Below are 20,193 nucleotides of genomic sequence, written 5' to 3' on the forward strand. Positions count from 1 at the left end.
CAAGGACTTGGTGGGATCATTTTCTTGCTATGCAGCCAGAGGACCGAGAGGTGGAGTGGAGGGAGTTCAAGGCAGCTTTTAGAGGACACCATATACCAGCCGGGATCATGGACAGGAAGCTCAATGAGTTTTTGGCACTCACTCAGGGCAACAGGATAGTGTTGCAGTATGCCCAGGCTTTTAATGATTTGTGCCAGTATGCTGGGTATCATGCAGATACAGATGAGAAGAAGAGAGACAGGTTCAGGAGGGGGCTCAGCACTAAGCTCCGTGACCGTCTCAACACCGTCAGGGCCAACAGTTACAATGAGTTGGTCAACATGGCTATCTCCCAAGAGGACTGCATTACAGCTAGACAGGCAGAGAAGAAGAGGAAGACCCCTGTGGCAGGACCCTCAGCTCAGCCACAGCGCTTCAGGATTGTGTCCGACACCCAGGGCAGGGGACCTCAGCAGCAGCAAGGGCGATGGGTGATCCGACCGCAGCAGCAGCAGCAGGCACCCAACCGCACCCAATTTCCAGCTCAGAGGGGCAATCAGCAGCAGCAGCAGTACCGCCAGGCAAATGACAACAGATGCTTCACATGTGGCAACACTGGGCATTATGCCAAGAATTGCCCCAGGAACCAGCAGAGGCAGGGGCAAAATGTCAATCAGAACCAAGGCAAGAGACAGAAGGTGCAAGTGAGGCAGGGCAGGCTGAACTTCACCACCATGGCTGATATCCCAGAGGGAGCACCCGTCATGACTGGTATCTTTACAGTTTTGAATTATCCTGCTATTATTCTATTTGATTCTGGTGCATCGCATAGTTTTATCAGTGCAAAGTTTAGTGCCAAGTGCCAGTTGCCCTTTCACCACACCGATGGGGGCATTACAATTTCAACACTAGGAGGCAGGGTTGCCACCTATCAAATCAACAGGCACGTGCCCATAAAGTTTGGTAGTCTAATAATTAAAACCACCCTCCTCATTTTGGGTTTGGATAGCGTGGATATTATATTGGGAACTGACTGGTTGACCAGGCACCAGGCAGTTATTGATATTGCAGCCAGGGCCATTGAGGTGCACTCACCAACTTGTGGTGAAACCACACTTTATTTGCCTGACCAGGGTTGTACCCGTTCTTGTGCTTTCGTCATGATAAATTCCCCAGTGGAAAAGATCCCAGTGGTCCATGACTATCCGGATGTTTTTCCGGAGGAATTGCCAGGGATGCCACCTGACCGAGATATTGAGTTCGCCATCGAGTTGCAACCCGGGACTGCTCCTATCTCCAAGAGACCCTATAGGATGCCTCCCGCGGAATTGGCAGAATTGAAGAAGCAATTGCAAGAATTGTTGGACAAGGGGTTTATTCGTCCCAGCACTTCACCATGGGGATGCCCAGCATTATTTGTGAAGAAAAAAGACGAGAGTTTGAGGATGTGTGTTGACTATCGCCCTCTCAATGCGGTGACTATCAAGAACAAATACCCACTGCCCCACATTGATGTTCTGTTCGATCAGTTGGTAGGAGCCAAGGTATTCTCCAAGATAGACCTTCGCTCAGGTTACCATCAGATCAAGATCCGTGCCAGTGACATTCCCAAGACGGCTTTCTCTACCAGATATGGACTGTATGAGTTTCTGGTGATGTCTTTCGGGCTGACCAATGCCCCGGCTTATTTTATGTTCCTGATGAACTCAGTGTTTATGCCAGAATTGGATAAGTTCGTGGTCGTTTTCATTGATGATATTCTGGTCTATTCCAAGAATGAAGATGAACATACTGAGCACCTGCACATCGTGCTTCAGCGGCTGCGCGATCATCATCTTTATGCTAAGTTGTCTAAATGTGAGTTCTGGCTGAAGGAGATCAAATTCTTGGGTCATACAATTTCTCAGGATGGGATATCAGTTGATCCTGAGAAGGTGCAGGAGGTGATGGATTGGAAGCCCCCGACTACAGTGAGGCAGATTCGGAGTTTTCTGGGATTGGCAGGGTATTATCGACGATTTATTCCGGATTTCTCCAGAATTGCCAAACCAATGACTGAACTGTTGAAGAAGGGAGTCAAATTTGAGTGGAGCCAAAAGTGTGAAGATGCCTTTCATATCTTGAGGCAGCATTTGACAACAGCCCCAGTGCTGGCTCAACCTGACAGCACCAAGCCATTTGAAGTTTATTGTGATGCCTCTGGTACCGGATTGGGATGTGTCTTGATGCAAGAAAACAAGGTCATTGCTTATGCTTCCCGAGCACTCAGGCACCATGAGCAGAACTACCCTACACATGATCTAGAATTGGCAGCTGTAGTTCATGCTCTAAAGATATGGAGACACTACTTGATGGGAGCTCACTGTAACATCTACACCGATCACAAGAGTCTCAAATACATCTTCACTCAGGCAGATCTGAACACGAGGCAAAGGAGATGGTTGGAGTTAATCAAGGACTATGATTTGGAGGTGCATTACCACCCAGGTAAGGCCAATATTGTGGCAGATGCTTTGAGCAGAAAGGCCCAGTGCAACTGTATGAGCATGGATGTGGGAGTTACCACCCTGTGTGATGAGTTGTGCAAGTTGAACCTGGAAGTTGTTTCTTCGGGTAACCTAAGCTATATCTCGGTGGAGCCCACGTTGCAAGAGCAGATAGTCAGGGCACAGGTTGAGGATAAGGGTGTTCAGATTATCAAAGATATGATCAAGCAAAAGGCAGAGAAATACAAGTGCTTCCGACAGGACAGCAAGGGAATTATATGGTCTGGAGATCGATTGGTTATTCCCAAGGACCCGGAGCTCAGAAAGCAAATACTGGATGAAGCTCACCTTTCCAAATTCTCTATGCACCCTGGTAGCAACAAAATGTACCATGATCTCAGATCTCTATATTGGTGGACTAGAATGAAAAGGGAAATTGCCAAGTACATATCCGAATGTGACACCTGCCAGAGAATTAAAGCTAGTCACTTGAAGGCAGCAGGCCCTTTGCAACCCCTTCCCATACCATCTTGGAAATGGGAGGACATTTGCATGGACTTCATAGTGGGACTACCCAATACCTCCAGACACCATGATTCTATTTGGGTTATCGTGGACAGATTGACCAAGACTGCTCATTTCTTGCCAGTGCACACCACCCCCAAGACAGAGAAGTACGCTGAAATTTATGTTGATCAGATAGTAAGATTGCATGGTATTCCAAAGACCATTATATCTGACAGAGGAGCACTGTTTGTGGCACGCTTTTGGGAGAAACTGCAAGAATCACTTGGGACCCAAGTAATCCGAAGCTCAGCATATCACCCACAAACAGATGGCCAGACAGAAAGGGTGAATCAGATTTTGGAAGACATGTTGCGAGCATGTGCACTACATTATGGAAAGGATTGGGACAAGTGTCTGTCTTTGGCAGAGTTTTCTTACAATAACAGCTATCAGTCCAGTCTGAAGATGGCACCTTTTGAGGCATTATATGGGAGGAGGTGTAGGACCCCACTAAATTGGTCTCAAGCAGGAGAAAGGGAAATTTTTGGGCCAGACTTGGTACTCGAGGCAGAGGCAAAGGTCAGGGTTATTACCAAGAACTTGGAAGCTGCTCAGGCCAGGCAAAGGAGCTATCATGATAAGAGGCGGAAGCCTCTACAGTTTGAGGTGGGAGATCATGTCTATCTTAAGGTATCACCCACCAAGGGTGTCCAGAGATTCGGGATCAAGGGCAAGTTAGCTCCTCGCTACATTGGACCCTATGAGATCAAGGCAAGTTGTGGACCCGTAGCCTACCAATTGGAATTGCCACCTCACATGTCAGCAGTTCATAATGTGTTCCATGTATCTCAGCTGCGGAAATGTGTTCGTCTACCCACTGAAGTGCTACCAGAACCAGACATTGAGATAGAACCAGACTTGTCCTACCAAGAGTACCCTGTCAAGGTATTAGATCAGAAGGAAAGATCAACTCGGGCAAGGTCGGTCAGAATGTATAAGGTTCAGTGGAGTCACCATTCAGCAGAAGAAGCTACATGGGAGACTGAGGATTTTCTACGCTCTCGCTTCCCCGACTTTCTGCCCAAAGGAGTCGGTATGTAACCCCAAAACCCCACCCCCACCTGCCCTTTGAATTCAATTATAAGAAAAACTTAGATAACAAGGATAGTCTAAGTTGCGGATTTAACTTAAGAAGGGCTTCCTTCTGAAGTTGCAAAGAGGATGACATTCGAAGAGCAGTTAATAAGAGAAATTTAAGTAAGGGGAAAACAACACCAGCACACCTTCAAGCACCCTCCAAGGGACCCTACCTAAAATCTCGGGACGAGATTCCTTTAAGGGGGGAGGGCTGTAACACCCCAGGTGTTACCTTGGCTAGAGCCCACCTTGGCACTAGAAGCTGTGATCACAAGGGGTAAAGGCTTAGGGCAACACTTGAGAACTTGGAGAGCAAGTGCTAATAAAGTTGCCAATGACATGAGAAGCATTACCCTAATCCTTGCTCACTTACTACCTTGGATAAGAGGGGAGAAGAACCCTAGACCTCTCTTAAAACCCTATCTTCCAAAACCCTAGGTAAGGGGGAAAGAGAGTGAACAAGTGTGCAAAGCATGTGTAACTTTTACCCAAACCCTAAGCAACTTTATAACCATCAATTAAGGGAGGAAATATTGCAAAAAGACCCCTGGAGAAACCCCAATTCAAATCTCCAAGTGGAGAGAGAGCTAGAGCTCTCTATTTCCCTCTAAGTCAAAATTTAACCCTAACCCAAAGATCAACCGTGTTCACTTTGAAGATGGCGCCAAAACCACTTGGGTTCTATACCAAAAATGTGGTATACCACTTGAGGCACCCCCTGGAAAAAGTGGAAGCCGAGACTCGGACATTTGACAGCTCTTGACATCAGTTTTGTCACGGTGTGGGCAGTGAGACAAGCCAGATTTGGCGCCAGTCTATCTCCTGATCTAGGGCATATCATCCATTGGAACTCACACACGTGAGATAGCCCTAGGTGCCAGGAGGAGGTCTGCGCCGGATTCATGGCAAGATTCGCACGTTTGCGATCTCTGGAGACGTTTGAACACTAGAAGAAAAACACCTCCACGTGTTCGACGCCTTCTGCCCGCGCCAGAGCACGCTCGCGCGCGCCCCCGCATGCCCAGCGCCGCGCCCGAGCCAAGCCAGCGCCATGGCCAGCGCCCGCGCTTATAAAACCCTCCCAGACTTAGATCGTACCCTTCCGCGCACCCTCAAACCTCACCGGAGTCTAGCTCGTCGCCGTTTGCCCGTGCGCAGCGAGTCCGCGGCCGCCCAATCCCTCTGTCACCGTAGACCGGCCAGTGGAGCCATTCCCAACCCCGTCCAGCCCTCGGAGAAGACTATGCACACCTCCGTGAAGCTCCCCGAGCGAGGAATCGGAGTTTGCTTCGCCGGAGAGGCCAGTCCACGCTCGCCGGAGCTCTCAACCCCGCCGGAGTACGTGGACCGGGTAAACCACTCCACCATCCTTCGATTCCTTGTGCACACGGTCGCTACGTTACCCCGTGAAGCTCACCATGCCCTCGGATGGAACCAGTTCGCCGTGATTTGGCCGGTATACTCGCCGCCGACGAGGACACCCGCCTGCACGTGTGGACCGGGCGATTCCGGCCATCCCCGACGTCAAGCCGTACCTCGACGTGACCGCCAGAGCCTCCCCGAGCCAACCCCACCCTACGCCGGACCTCCCTCGCCGCCGGTAAGCCGCGCCACCCTTTTCTTTCCCGCAGTTACTGTTTGCATAAGGGGAAGGACTGCGGGTGAGAGGGAGAGAAGGTCAGGGGGTTTTGTGAAATGTCAGAGACACAGGGGAATAGTGGCGTGGGGGTAGATTTGCGAAGGTGGATTTAGTTTAAACCCAGGGACCACGGTGTAAACTGTTTTTCCAGAAAACCTTTATTAAATCTGTTTTTAAATTGGACAGAAACTTTGAAAATGCATAACCTCTGTTTAAATCATCCAAATTTGGTCAAACCAATTTTATCAGACTCTAAATAATGTAACCTACTTAGGAAAAATATAAAACCCCTATGTACTATAGAAAACTTTAAAGCTCTGATTTAATTGTAGTTTTGACCAAAAGCTAAATAATAGGGCCAAAATTAGTTGCACTATTTGACTGGGGTTAGAAAAATTTTGAGAAGTTTGTATCTACCTACTAAACCAAATAAAAATGCTAACCCTCTCTGTCCACTCCATTAAGTTAGTTTTTACCCCTTATTTCATAATATGCTTAAGGGTAAGAAAAATAGAAAATGCAATTTAAACAAAGAACCAGAGAGTACCTCTATTTTTGTTAGGATACTTATTCAATATAGTTCACTGGAAAAATATATCATACCCTGTTTTAGCAGAAAATAAGTAGGATCCCTTTTGTTTTAATAAAACAAGTGAAACTTAGGAAAACTCTACAAAAATAACCCCAAGGTAAAAACACCCCCACCCTTGGGATAACTAATGTTTTGTTATTAAGTGTTGGGGACTTGTTCTCAAATACTATGAATTAAGAACAAGGCAACATAAAATGTTAAATGTTAACGTCCTTCGTCCATGAAACATTATTCCCTTGAGGATAATGAGCCTTGGACGAAGGTTGATGAGAATATAATTACGAAGGTTAAGTCTTCGTAATTAAATTTCAATAGATTGTATAAGATAACATAAAATAAAGGGTATAAAAAGGTAAATAAATCATAAACGAATTATATTATATTTACTTAATATATTGAATCATTGAATACAATTATACCTCTGCCTTGGCAAAGATTGGTTCCCGAAAGATGCGATTGCAATTACCAGAATGCGTGAACAGTAAAGGAATACTGTTCACTATTTATAGACACAGGACACAGCCTTTGAAGAATTACAATTATGCCCCTCATAAAAGTTTACAACATTGACTTAGACCCTTATGGACTAAAAGGTCATTCTATCTTTAAGTCGGTTTGTAATACCGAAGCTTCATGAAGAGGAACCTTCGGCCATCCCATACAAACAGCTTCAGCCGAAAACCACTTCTTCTTACAAGACCTTCGGCGACGAAGCATAGTCCCAACAGTAGCCCCTTTCACGGTGCTAGATCGTTTTTCGTAACGAGCTTGATCCGTGAAAAAAGTCTCTTAAGCTTCGGGGAGCCGAAGGTCCAAAAAACACCTTCCCTGAGCTCGTTGTCGAGAAACGATTCAGTTTCCCAGCGCGTAGTGGTCCCACCTTGCAGAGTTACTGTTTGTCTCTGCGGTCCACCGCGCAGCGAGTGCAAGCGGGTGTCCGCCTGGTGTAAAAATCCTGGCGCTTCGCCTTCTTACCTGCAGTACTATATAAACAGACGAGTAGGTGTGAAGTTACCACAGCATTCATTGCTATTTGCACTGTTCTGCTGCCAAAATTTTTAACCATCGCCGAAGCTTGACTCTCGGAATCGAACGAAGCTCCAACTTGAAGCCTGCTTCGTCAAAAGAAAAAACTTCAGAAGAAAAAAGTATTTAATTTCCACAAATTCAGAATTAAATGGCCAGAGTGCGTTCTACCGCTAGGGTTGAGCGTGAGGGGGGCGAAGCTGAAGGTTCGGAGACTGTTCCCATCTCCGAAGCGATGCAAAGATCCGGACTGGTAACTTCGGAAAAGATCCCCAGTGATGATGCAGAACAAGCAGAACAAGCAATTGCCGAAGCAGAAGAAGAAAATATTGAGGAAACTGATCCCGAAGACGATTATCGTATTGCCATGCCAAGCAAGCCCAGCCACTTGGACTTCGGAAAGTCTACTGTTTCGAAGGCTGATCTCTCCAAGATGGTAAAGTCGGGCTTTTTCAATGAAAATCAGAAGAAGCTATTACGCTTCGGGGGAGAAGAGACTACCCCAAAGCCGGAGAAGGATGAAATTGTCATTTTCAAGAGCTTTCTAAAGGCTGGATTAAGATTCCCCCTACATGGGATTATTGCAGAGGTACTGAAGAGGTTCGGTATCTATTTTCATCAGTTGACTCCTAACGCTATTGTTAGGCTTAGTGTTTATATCTGGGCCCTCCGAAGCCAAGCGGTGGAGCCGTTTGCGGACAACTTTTGCCGAGTTCACGAACTGCACTATCAGACGAAGGCTAGAAAAGATGGATTGCATGACAATTTTGGTTGCTATAATTTCGCTTATCGGAAAACCACAAAGTTTCCTGTAATCAGCTACCGGAGCAAATGGGCAGCAGGCTGGAAGTCGGAGTGGTTCTATGTCAAGGTTGATGACGACAAGGAGAAGCTTGTGCAAAGTCCACTCGAACTAATCTTCGGAGAAACCCGACCTCGTTGCAACATGACACCAGAAGGTCCAACACAACAAGCGTTGAATGAATTCAGAATTATTGCAGAGCATATCAGTACAAGAGACCTGGTTCAGGAGTTTTTGGCTTTCAAAGTTTTTCCTAGTTTAAAAGAATGGGAAATGCCGAAGCTAAAGGGGGAGAAGAAAGAAGGTGAACTTGTGCGTTTACCTTACTATTTCAAGTTTAAGAAATACTTTAAAACACCTTGCCAAGAGTGGCTGGATACAATTGAAGTAATGTGCAATGAAATACTTGGCAACTACTCCAAAAAAGAAGATCAATTGATGACTGCGGCCTTTGGCACCCGTCCGAAGCGAAGACTGAATCGAGTGCTGGACGCCTTGGGTTTTGAATACCCTGACTATGAAAATCTGAATAAAGGTGTCGAGGGCCAGAAAAGGAAAAGGATAACTGAAGCCTTAAATGAAGATGAGAAAGAACCATCAAAGAAGAAAATTCCGAAGAAGAGGAAAGCGTCTTCTCCGAAGCAAAAAATATCCGACGAAGAAGAAACCCCCGCATCACCCTCTGCCCCTGACGTGGAGGAAATTTTGAAGGTAATGACTGAATCCCTGCCTGCGAAGCTAAGTCCATTGGGGCCTCAACTGACAAAGTTTTTTCAGAAGGAAAAGGAGCCTGAAAAAACGAAGAAGACGACTAAAGCAAAGAGACAAAGAATCATCACTGTGACAGAGGTCATTGACAAGACACCACCAAGAGCTTCAGCTCAGAAGACACCAGCGGCTGAGGAAAGAACAAATATTGAAATCACACCTTCGGAGGTCGCGGCTGCCGAAGCTGCCTCAATTGAAGATTTGAACCTGGAAAGCACAATTGAACACATCGACAAAATACTGCTAGACATGGCCACAGAAGAAGCTGCCACTGCCGCCGATGAGGCTATGGCCGCAGTGCCGGGGAAAGAAAAGGAAATTGTTGACGAAGCTTCAGAGGACGAGGCCTTCATGTTTCAAAATTTAGTTGGAGAGAAATTGTCAAAACCCGAAATAGAAGAGCTTAAAGAGTATGCCAAATCTTGCGGGTACAAACCAGGAGCACTCCTCTTCGGAGGTATTGATGATGAAAAATTAGATTGTATTCGAGATCAAACTGGAGCCAAATTTATCGGTACTCTGTCAAAGAGTATCGGTTTTCCGAAGCTAGAAATGGACATTAGCCGCTACCGACGACAACATATCGTTGGTAGTTTATTTTACTCCAATTTCAAGGTGAGCTACTTTTCCCTTAACTTTTATTGTTTTTAATAATGAAAACATGTCTAACGAAGGTTGTTTTCGTGCAGAGTATGCTGTTGAGCAAAGCCTTGAAAATGCAGCAAGATTTTGAAGACAAGAAACACGAAGTTATAATTGAAAATTTAGAAAGCAAAATAAAGGAGCAATCAACTGCTATTGAGAAGAAGAACTTTGAGCTCCAAGCAACTGAAGGTTTATTGGCGGAGGCCGAAGCTAAAATAACAGAACTGAACACGAAGCTTCTCTGCCAATCTGAGCAGTTTGAACAAGAAAAGCAAGAACTTAATGCAAAACTTGAAGCCGAAGCTCAACAAAATTCAGATTTGAAAAAACTATTGGCGGGCCTTCAAGAAAAATGTTTGGAATTTAGCAACAAATGTATTCAACGACTAAGAAAAATTTTCCACTCAGTTGGAGCCAGCAGTGAGAAATTCACCCCCTCAGCTGAAGATTTACCGAAGACCTTCGAACATATTGAGGGTGAAATTGACGAGCTCGACGAAGTTATAGCTGGGCACGGTGAATTCTGTGCCTGGGTAGCTTCTCGGGGCACTGCTGCAGCTTTCCTAAAAGCTGGCTGCGATCATGGAAAGATTGTCAATAGGCCCAATTTCACTTTATCACCATCAATCCTAGATGACATTCCTGATCTCGCCCGAAGTATTTCCAATAGATTTGTAAAAATGATATGGACAAAAGGCGGGCGAGAAAAGGCTGGAGACGAAGCTCGGAGTCATCTTGAACCAGTAAGAAATCATACCTTGTGCTTACCTCTTCCTTCAAGCTCGATTTTGACTTACAACAACTTAATTCATGTAGGATGACGAAGCCGAAGTCGATGATTAAAAAGAATGACGCCGAAGCTAAAATCCCTCGAAGATTAAATAGGAGTAGACTGTAGACGGACTCAGGAAACTTTTGAGATAACTTTTGTAAATGTAACTAAATTTGTCTTTAATGAGTTCTGTTCATACCTTGTATTATGCTCTTACCCTTCCATTAATGTATGTGAAGTGCTTTGTTGTGAACGAAATTATCTTTTTTGAGCCGAAGGCGAAAAAACACCTTCCCTTCTTTTCGTACACAGCGAAGCATAGAAAACAACATTTCCCTTTCTTCCGAAGCTCTCCTTTTTGTACGCGAAGAAGCTCTTCTCTTATGCCGAAGCAACCACTTATGCCATGATGATGATTATCCTACATATGCCTGGATGAATGTTTATGAATGCAAATGCTATGATGTAATGTGATGTGCAAATGAATGTCCAAACACATATCCGAAGCCATACTCTCAGCCATTATTTCCTTAGAAACAATCACACATCAGCTCTGCATTCCCTTAGGAACGACTTTGGAGCTTCTTCGCCTTTTACTTTCGGCGGAATCAGCGTTGACTTTTCGCTGTAAGCTCTGCATTCCCTTAGGAACAACTTTGGAGCTTCTTCGCCTTTTACTTTTGGCGGAATCAGCGTTGACTTTTCGCTGTAAGCTCTGCATTCCCTTAGGAATGACTTTGGAGCTTCTTCGCTTTTTACTTTTCGGCACTCGATGGTGCGCTCTCAGCTTTTACATTTACATTCCTTGAGGGATTTTGCTCTTATAGAACTAAAAAAGGAAATTACATATGATGGCCCCATTAAAAACCTTTCTCCCCCTTTAGAAAGGAAAAGGGTGCCATGAAAAAGAAAAAACATAAAAAATTACATCAAGTTACACATAATATCGCCGAAGCTCATCCGCATTCCAAGATCTAGGAATGTCGTTGCCGTCCATATCCTTCAATCTGTATGAACCGGGTCTTGACGAAGATGCTACTAAGAAAGGTCCCTCCCATTTCAACTGCAACTTGCCCACTGTGTCTGGGTTGGCCACTCTCCGAAGCACCAAATGTCCTGGCTCAATATTTTTTAGCCGAACCTTTCTATCTCGCCATTTGATTGTTTCGGCTTGATATTTATTGATATTCTCCACAGCTTGAAGCCTGATCCCTTCTAAAGCATCTTTTTCCACAGAATAAGCATCTTCAGAACCTGATTCTGCCGAAGCTACTACTCTTATTGATCCAGTTTTAGCTTCCTCCGGAGTTATTGCTTCGTCACCGAATAATAACTTGAATGGAGTAAAGCCTGTAGACCTTGATGTTGTTGTGTTGTGGCTCCACACCACTTTGGTTAACTGATCTGGCCACTTTCCCCTGGGTTGATTGAAGATTAACTTCATTATTCATGTCATTATAATGCCATTGGCTCTTTCAATGAGCCCATTTGACTCCGGATGCCTGACTGATGCAAAATGGATCTTCGTACCAATTTGATCACAGAAATCTCTGAAAGCTTCAGAGTCGAACTGTGTTCCATTATCCACAGTGATGGCCTTTGGTACCCCGAAACGACAAACAATATTCTGCCAGAAAAACTTTTGAATGGTGGCCGAAGTTATTGTGGCTAAAGGCTTTGCCTCAATCCATTTGGAAAAATATTCCACAGCCACTACAACATATCTTAAGTTCCCTTGGGCCGGTGGTAATGGACCCAACAAGTCAAGGCCCCACCTTTGCAATGGTCAGATGGGTTGTATGAGCTGTGTCAAGGACGAAGGTTGTTTTCGATCTCTTGCACATTTCTGACAACCTTCGCACTTTTGAACTAATTCCGCTGCATCCGAAGCTGCCTTCGGCCAATAAAACCCTTGACGGAAAACTTTTCCATGTAACGGCCTAGATCCAATGTGAGATCCACACAGGCCTGCATGTATTTCTTTCATCAAGTCTATGCCTTCGGTTCTAGATAAACACTTGAGTAACGGAGCACAAACTCCATGCTTGTACAACTCCCCTTCTATCATGACATATGGACGAGCTCTGGCCTCTATCCTCCTGTTATAAGTTTCGTCATCTGAAAGGAATTTACCCTGAAGGTAAGAGATGATCTCAGTTCTCCAATCTTCGCTATAAACAGGAGATATATTGAGGACTGCTCTTTCAAGAAGTTCCACCGAAGGTGCTTTTATTGTTTAGAAGAACACATCCGAAGGTAAGGGCAGCCCCTGTGCTGCTGACTTAGCTAGCAAATCAGCATGCTCATTTTGTCCTCGAGGGATATTTTTGACAGAAAATCCTTCGAAGGAAGCTTCGACTCTTCGAACCATATCCAGATATTTTTCAAGCTTCGGATCTTTAGCCTTGCAACTCTTGTCGATATGACCCGAAACAACCTGGGAATCAGTTTTAAGAATGGCCCTTCTGATTCCCATTGCTTTTAGCTTCCGAAGACCCAAAAGCAGGGCTTCGTACTCAGTAATATTGTTTGTACAACTGAAATCGAGTCTTGCCGCATAACAAGTTTTAACTTTGGATGGCGAGACCAACACAGCAGCTGCTCCTGCCCCGAAGGTTCCCCAAGATCCATCGCAAAACACTGTCCATACTTCGGCATCCTTATTTGTTTCTTCATCCTGAGCCCCTGGCGTCCAGTCAGCAATGAAGTCTGCTAACGCCTGGGACTGGATCGAAGATCTATGCACATAATCAATGCAAAATTCATTGAGCTCTGCAGCCCATTTTCCAATGCGCCCAGTAGCTTCTCTATTTCTCATAATATCCTTCAACGGCTGCGAAGAAGGAACAACAATATTGTATGCTTGAAAGTAATGCCGAAGCTTCCTGGATGCCACCAAAACAGCATATAACACCTTCTCTAATTCTGTATAGTTTTTCTTTGATATACTAAGAACTTCAGATACAAAATACACTGGGACCTGCTTCTTGACTTGGCCATCAAGCTTCTCCTGGACAAGTGCTGCACTCACCGCTGAGTGCGAAGCTGCCACATATAATAACAAAGGAGCCCCTGGCGTTGGTGGAGTTAATGTTGTTAAATCTATCAGATATTGCTTCAGTTCCTCGAAGGCTTTTTGTTGGCTTGGTCCCCATTGAAAGACTTCGGCTGATTTCAGCACTTCGAAGAATGGTAAATTTCTTTCTGCTGATCTGGATATAAATCTATTAAGAGATGCCAACCTCCCTGTTAATCTTTGGGCCCCCTTTTTTGTAGTTGGTGGCTCCATTCGAAGTATAGCTTCAATTTTACTTGGATTAGCTTCAATTCCCTTTGTTGAAACCAAGCATCCAAGAAATTTCCCCTTCTTTACTCCGAAGACACATTTTTCTGGATTCAACTTTAAGCCAGCTTGTCTGAAACTGGCGAAGGTCTCCTGCAAATCAGCAATATGATTTTCCTGTTTCGTGCTTTTTACAATGATGTCATCAACATAAGTTAGCACATTTCTGCCTATCTGAGACTGGAGAACCTTCGCAGTCATTCTGCTGAAACTTCCTCCAGCGTTTTTGAGCCCCTCAGGCATCCGAAGATAGCAGTATGTGCCACTTGGGGTTATGAAGCTAGTCTTCGGCTCATCTTCCTTCTTCATCCAGATTTGGTGGTAGCCTGAGTAACAGTCTAGCAGACTCATGAGCTCTGAAGAAGCTGCTGCATCAACTAAAGAGTCTATCCTTGGCAATGGGAATTCGTCCTTCGGACAAGCCTTGTTGAGATCTGTAAAATCGATACACAATCGCCACTTGCCATTGGCCTTTTTTACCATAACAGTGTTAGCTAGCCATTCTGGGTACTTTACTTCTCTGATAACTCCTGCACTGAGGAGTCTTTTGACTTCATTACGAGCACCTTCGGCCTTATCATCAGACATTTTCCGAAGCCTCTGCTTTCTGGGTCTGAAGGATGGGTCAACATTGAGCGAGTGTTCAATAACATCCCTATTAACTCCGCAGAGATCATTGGCTGACCATGCAAAAACATCTTTGTTGTTGAACAAAAACCTTATCAAGGTTTTCTCCTGTTCTTCGGATAATTGAGAGCCCAACAGCACCTTCTGCTCTGCTATGTCCTCACATAAGAGCATGGGCTTCGGCTGATCTGCTGAAGCTGCTTTCTCCCTTCTGAATTTGTACTGTTCAGAAGCTTCAGCTCCATCTATGTTATGGATTGCTTTTGAGTCAGTCCAGTTTCCTTCGGCCCTTCTGGCAGCTTCCTGACTTCCATGAATAGCGATGGGTCCTTGATCCGAAGGTATCTTCATGCAAAGATAAGCAGGATGAAGAATTGCTTCGAAAGCATTGAGGGTGCCACGACCAATAATTGCATTGTAAGGGTATTCCATGTCAACAATGTCTAACACAACTTGCTCAGTTCTAGTGTTGTTGATGAACCCGAAGGTCACTGACATGGTGATCTTGCCTAGTGCTACAATCTGTCTTCCTCCGAAGCCACAGAGAGGATGTGTAGCATCATGAATCTTATCTTCTGGCTCTTGCATTTGTCTGAAGGCCTTAGCAAATATGATATCAGCTGCACTGCCTGTATCAACCAAGACATTGTGGACCAGAAACCCTTTGATGACGCAAGAAATAACCATAGCATCGTTATGAGGAAAATCCTTGAGCTGAAGGTCCTCCTGGGAGAAGGTGATTGGGATGTGGGACCACCTTGACTTGATAAAGGGTCCTTGCACTCCAACATGTTGTACCCTTCTCTGCGCCTCTTTCTTCTGCTTTTTATTGGCTGGTTCTGAGCACGAACCACCTGTAATCGGGAGCACCAACTTCGGGTCCGAAGCAGCTCCAGCTTGATCGTTGAACGAAGCCATCAGCTCAAAAAAGTGGAAGTGAGTTCACCGGAGGTGGGCGCCAATGTTGGGGACTTGTTCTCAAATGCTATGAATTAAGAACAAGGCAACATAAAATGTTAAATGTTAACGTCCTTCGTCCATGAAACATTATTCCCTTGAGGATAATGAGCCTTGGACGAAGGTTGATGAGAATATAATTACGAAGGTTAAGTCTTCGTAATTAAATTTCAATAGATTGTATAAGATAACATAAATAAAGGGTATAAAAAGGTAAATAAATCATAAACGAATTATATTATATTTACTTAATATATTGAATCATTGAATACAATTATACCTCTGCCTTGGCAAAGATTGGTTCCCGAAAGATGCGATTGCAATTACCAGAATGCGTGAACAGTAAAGGAATATTGTTCACTATTTATAGACACAGGACACAGCCTGTGAAGAATTACAATTATGCCCCTCATAAAAGTTTACAACATTGACTCAGACCCTTATGGACTAAAAGGTCATTCTATCTTTAAGTCGGTTTGTAATACCGAAGCTTCATGAAGAGGAACCTTCGGCCATCCCATACAAACAGCTTCAGCCGAAAACCACTTCTTCTTACAAGACCTTCGGCGACGAAGCATAGTCCCAACATTAAGAACTTAGGAAAAATAGGAGATCTGTTGTTTGACATTTTTCAAATAATAATGTAGTAGAAAGTGCCTTTTTGACATTAAACTTAAGAAAATCATAACTAAATAACCACCCCTTAGTTTTCTGTGATTTTTAGCACAGAGGCCTATTATTACTATGGGATGCCAGCAAAAATAACCTTTAGGACAGAACCTACCCCTAACTAAAAGGTGTCTAACTATTGTTATTTTTGTTTAAAGCCTAGCCTTTGTACTTTAAGCCTCAAAATCTTAAAACAAGTTAGAATAGCAAATGACAACCCACTGTAATTTTTACAGAATTTTTGGAAATTATTAAAACACTGTCGTAGTTCAACCTACACTAGAAACCCTAATTGGAAATTAAAGAAAGAAAGATGAATAATGTAAATTAATGTCATCCTAAAACCTTTGTAAATTTGTCCACTAAAATATATCCAGGCAATACCAATCCACTATGTTATATTCACTGAAAACCCAAGCCTAAAAAGTAATAAGCCTAACCCACTGGAAGCCCCGCATGACTAAGAAACCCTAAGTTACTTCTTAACCTAGTTCTCGTTAGCATAATATTATTGAATCCTGCATAATCATGACATACATATTCATTGCATTTCGATAGACTGTAATCTTGCTGACGGAGAGTACATCCTCGTGCCGGAGCAAGGAGCTGCTCAGGAGGTAGCCCCAGATCCAGCACCCGAGCCTGCACCAGAGGACCTGCCTGCCACTGCTTTGGAAGGCAAGCCCCGGTTTTATGCATAACCTGTTATTTATGCTATTTTACTTCACTTAATGATTGTAGGATTGATTGTGCACTTAGGTGTAGGAATTGTTTGAAACCCTAGTTGCATGATCTCAGGAATCCTTTTGAGATGAATACTAGTATGACAGGTCGAGTAGTTGCTTTATTTAATTAGGATCTCGGTAGAAGACGAGTGATTTTTCTAGCACTCGCGCGAGACCAGGAAATTGATTGTACCCACTTTCACACTGTCATGATACTAGTTGGTGGACAACAATCCATGGGGATTGGTTGTTTACGAGATGGAAAATGGAATAAGGATTAACGTGCGGATACCTGTGTCAAGCGTTTGAACATACTAAGCACATGCCGAGAAATATGGTAAATCGGTAAGCCTAGTACCTGATTGAACCTGGCAGTGGACTTTACCCCTCACGCGACCTGAGACGAGGTCTCCCATTCCGGTTATGGTGGGTACAAGTGCGGTCACTGCACGACGGCCAGTCGGGGTCAGTGAGGCATTGTACGCCAAGGCGGTGAGCCCTGATATGCTGACGGGGAATCGATGGGGATGGTTGATGTGTGTGGGGACGGAGTGCCCCTGCATGTCGTGTGTTTAGGTTTACCTTGCAAGGATAAAAACTCGATTCAAATCGTCTGCTTCTCGCAGCTAATGAGACTGCTTGATCCATTGTACTGCATTGAGTAACAAGTGGAAATATGATGAGTTGATATAAGATGTTGATTGCTAATAATGCTTGCTACCATGTATGAGTAGATAGTCCACTTTTAGCCTTAAGAGAGTCACACTTAACTTTGACTAAGTTAAAATCTTGATTTAGAAACTCAGCTAGTGCTTTTGGCAACCAAACCCCACAGCCAAACAACTGCATGTCTAGAGGTAGAGGAGTAGACTCCTCACACCGGGTAAGTCTAGCTGAGTATTAGTATACTCAGCCTTGCTTGTGGCATAATTTTTACAGGTTCTCTGGAGGAAATGGTTGCTGGAATAACTTGGCCGTCCACCTTGCCACCGGGTTGGACTGTCGAGTGGGACCCTGCCTCGGCTGAGGAGGAGCATGAGGAGTGATGGGACAGGCTTCCCCATCTCTCCATTTATATACCGTTAGTTCATTTCCGCTGCACTTCGAACAATGATGATTACCTTTGCAAAAACTCCGATGGTGATGATGGTGATGTAATAATTTAATACTCTGGCATGTATGGTTTTATGCTTTATCGTATTTGCTCTGTGACTCACCTTCGAGTGAGATTGTGGTACTTGATCCTGTCAGTGGCCGTGTCGGACTAGATCCGAGGGATTGACGGGTTATTCCCATTTAAGTGTGGTCTAGCCTCTAAGGCGGGGCTTAGGCACTTAAGTTGGATAATTCGGGCAGTTCCGCCACAGTAGCCTCAATACATTTCAGCCAATCGTCATTTGGTTCGTCAAACCGGTCTCTGTATCTGAAGGTATATTTCAAACGAATTAATCCACCTTGACTGGACCCGGCAGCAGTCTCCTTCGGCATCTCCCAGTTATCCATAAGTGACCATACCCTGTAGGCTATGTGCTCTTGGATTAGGTCTCTTGTACCAATGAAAGCACAGACATTGCTGAAAGCCTTTTGACCATTCGAGGCCGAAGCGAGACCAGATGGGGCGTTGGATAATCCCCTTTATGTCATCCCTTTCAATCAGATTATTCTTAACATAAAACCATTCCTCCATCCACGACCTGGGCCACCTTTTCCAAAATGTTGGAACCGGGTAGCTTGCATTACAACGAGCAATGAATCCATAACAACCGAAGTTGTTGTGATACTGCTCTTTGCCAGTGGCCTTCGTCTTGTACAACACTTCGTGCATATTGCAAAAACACTTCATGCTCGGTTCCAGCCCTTGGCTTCTCACAACCCAAACAAACAAACCCATTCTGATTATAGCTTTGGGAGTAATTTGATGAAGAAAGATCTGAAATATCTTTAACACTTCAACCAAAAATTTGCTCAATGGGAACCGAAGACCCGCCTTCATAAAGCTTCTGTAGACAACAACCTCATTTTCTTCAGGAGCAGGGGCGGTGTTGTCCCCTCCAAACCTCACAATAGACATGTCATGAAAGTATCTTCCCTTCATGGCTTCAATTTGACTTTGTTTAATGGTCGACTTTTCGAAGATGGTATGGCTTGGCCGCCAGGGCCGGTCTTCAGAATCTTCATCCCCACTTTCCACATCATAGTCATCGCTATCGTCAGAATCTTCACACAAATCCGCCATTATTTCCTTTGTGATCTTATCTGTATTTGTTTTTGCCATAGATTCGTAAAACCTAGCAAGAAAAGGGTCCACAACTTTCTTCTCCACAAACATCTTCTTCTCTTTAGACATGCAACAAGCACTTGTGTATATCACGAAGCTCGAAAATCAAGCGAGAGCTGATAGCAAGAGTTAAAAATTTGAGAAAATAACACAAGCAACAGAAATGGCGTAGAAAATGCTGCCGTTGTGGGTTTCTATTTATATGCCTAGTGCATTGCAACATGGCGGGCCCCATCTGTCATTGACTTTCGCTATTCTAGCGAAGGAAAGGTGTTTTTTCGGACCTTCGGCTAAAGGCCTTCGTTCACGACGCAGTATGAATTTGTTAGATACAAGAACAAATTAATACTGTGAGGGGCTACTATTGGGGGCCTTCGTCTTTCGAAGGTCTTCAAAAACACGACTAACATGTTTTCCAAGTATAACATACTGTTACAGGAACCTTCGGCTTTGAGATGAAGGTGCGCACGGTATGAAAGGTGCGGTTTGGAAGAAGGATGAATCAGTTTCGAAGCAATGGATGGAGAAGCTTTGGCTTAGCGCAAAGACGGTGACGGAGAATGAAACCGACCTAAAGGGGAAAAGACTGCTTAGTCCTCGACAGATTACTCCTTAGTCAATAGTAAATATAATTATTCATGTAATCATCCTTAATAAATATAATCATCCTTAGGATTATCATTGTTCTTACTACGATGAGATAGCAAGAGTCAAGTACTCACTGTTGGAGGCCTTCGTCTTCCGAAGGTCCTCAAAAACACGACTAACATGTTTTCCAAGTATAACATACTGTTACAGGAACCTTCGGCTTTAAGATGAAGGTGTGCACGGTATGAAAGGCACGGTCTAGAAGAAGGATGAATCAGTTTCGAAGCTATGGATGGAGAAGCTTCGGCTTAGCGCAAAGACGATGATGGAGAATGAAACCGACCTAAAGGGGAAAAGACTGCTTAGTCCTCGACAGATTACTCCTTAGTCGATAGTAAATGTCAAGGACATAGATGTAATTTTACCCAGGCTGCGTCATGTGCTAATAGATAGATGAACAATAACACCGTACTATTCACGCTGACTTGTAATCACTCGCACGTCACTCTTAGATTCTTACCTTCTGTCAAGCCGAAGGTACAAATGTAATTCAATTTCATTAATATTTCTCCATGATCATATAATGAAAATGTAGATGATCTAATGATTTTATGTGATTATTCATGTTCTTTGTATGTCCCATATAATCCTGC

This window comes from Zea mays, chromosome 9 (assembly GCF_902167145.1).
Source record: "Zea mays cultivar B73 chromosome 9, Zm-B73-REFERENCE-NAM-5.0, whole genome shotgun sequence".
Taxonomy (NCBI): Eukaryota; Viridiplantae; Streptophyta; class Magnoliopsida; order Poales; family Poaceae; genus Zea; species Zea mays.